Raw genomic sequence first — 2,123 nt, 5'->3', positions numbered from 1 at the left:
TAGACTTAGAACTAGAAACATTTGGGTTTAGCCGCACGTCTCTCAAGACGGCTAAACCCGAATGATTCTAGTTCTAGGTCTTGTGTTAGTTCTAGTGATAGTGCTAGTACAATACTAAAGCTAACACTAGACCTAGAACTAGAAACATTCGGATTTAGCCGCATGTCTCTCAAGACGGCTAAACCCGGATGATTCTAGTTCTAGGTCTACTGTGAGTTCTAGTTTTATTTCAATAAAAATATGCAACATAGTGATATCTCATGTTAACTAGCGCTACCTACCACTGTCACTAGAACTAACATTAGAACTAGAAACATTCAGACATGTTGCATTTTATGTGGGACAAATTTTCTTGTTTAGAGTCTTTTACTTCCAACTTCTAAGTCAGTTAGGCATTAAAAGAGCAAATTTTCCATTATTACAGTTAATTATCTTCTATTGATTGTTGTAGTCTTCCATTAAAAAAAAGCATAAAAACAATTACGTTTGTTTATTTCGCCAATTTAAATTACAATAACACTTATTTATTATGATAATTGTTTACAGTTCATTTCGACTTACTTAAAACACTACATATTATCTAAAATAGCGAAAGTAGAAAAAGAACTTCACCAAAAAGCCCCCTTCTTGGCACCATTTCTTATTTTAATTCAATCACTGTCATCGTCATTTCTTGCCCTATTCAACGGCCTTCTACTTTCATCTTCGGAACCATAAATAACATCTTCGTCGGAATCATTAATCATCGAAAAGGTTGGGTTATCTTTAGTTATAATTGATTCTAAAACGATTTTTTTTAAATCAATCGATTACAAAATGAGATTTTTAATGTTTACCTTGAATGGTTTTAGTATTTGGAGAATAAACATAGGTCATGGCGTAAACGTAGAAATTTAATAAACCGTAAAAAGACATGAATTGAACAGAACTGTTGTAATGGGTGGACAATTGGGCGACGAAGTTATCTTCCAAAACTCCGATTCCAAATCTTAAAACTGTTATTGTTAAGCTTATCGATAAAACCACCAACATTAGTAGTGTCAAAAATTTTAATCTCATATCGAAAAATGGCATTGATCTTAATTCACTATAAGCTCTTAGTAGTAACAATAGTAAATAGGCGATGTAAATTCCGCAAAATGTAAAAAAGATTACTTTTAATGTCTAAAACAAAACATAATGGCACTGATTTATTTAAATAATCAACGTAAAAAAGGAGATGTGTAAAATAACACATTTTCTAAATCGAGTAAGTAAAATGTTCATATTTTAATTCATAAATTTCTTTTTGATTTTCTGTGATTAGTTATGTAAAATTAATGGAGCAACAGAAGTACAAAAAGGAGGCAAAAATGGATTACATTGCAACCAAAGTATGTCATTTTACTCATCTTTTTCTTAAATAGATGTAAGTGATAAACATGAATCACTAATTATTTCATTTAATTAAGTGGAGTGGTCTACACTCAACTGATACAGACGACTTCCATATACAGGTACGTTTAAATACACTTAACCGCAAAATTAACGCACCGTTTATATATTTCGATTTATTATAATTAAAGTCAAAATTATCATACATTTTGTAAAACATATTAAAAATAGAATACATAAACAGAATTATTTCGATAATAACAATAAGTTTGACTTAAATGAATTGTAGGAAATAAACGAAAACTAAAAATAAACAAAATCATGTAAAATATATGTGCTTTAACACGTATAATGTGGTTTCTCGAATGTTACATGTGGAATATCTTTCATTTGGCCTTCTGTACATTCTGTCACTGGCCTTCTGTTACGACGATCAGAACTTACAAGGCAAAACGAAGCATCAAAAATTGATCCTCCACCGCATTTATAGTTCATGGCCTGCCTTGGTCACGTCGTCTAGCATAATTGTTGGTCTCTACAAATCTCTGCAAAACCCTACCGACCGTTGTATGAGCCACGCCAAGTTACACATTCATCACGATTTAAATTTCGTCTAGCACGCTCCATTATGTATTGCACGAATGACAGTTATCTTATCAATTGGTAAAACAATTAAAATGCAATGCCTACTTTTATTTTAGAAGTGAGGCTTATTTACTTAAAAAACAAGCCCCTCATGAAAAGCTGCT

General features: G+C 31.6%; 1 long non-coding RNA gene across 1 annotated transcript; it reads right to left on the bottom strand.

Annotated features, from left to right (window-relative positions):
- Positions 1-475: 475 nt before the first annotated feature.
- LOC139429654 (uncharacterized) lies at positions 476-1,777 on the bottom strand. The gene is made up of 2 exons (XR_011640209.1): positions 837-1,777; positions 476-781 (listed from the first exon to the last, which is right to left on the bottom strand). It is a non-coding gene; the product is annotated as an uncharacterized lncRNA (long non-coding RNA).
- Positions 1,778-2,123: the final 346 nt, after the last annotated feature.

This window comes from Onthophagus taurus, chromosome 4 (genome assembly GCF_036711975.1).
Source record: "Onthophagus taurus isolate NC chromosome 4, IU_Otau_3.0, whole genome shotgun sequence".
NCBI lineage: Eukaryota > Metazoa > Arthropoda > Insecta > Coleoptera > Scarabaeidae > Onthophagus > Onthophagus taurus.
Note: the sequence above shows the minus strand (reverse complement) of the source record. Positions and strands in the feature narration are given on the sequence as shown.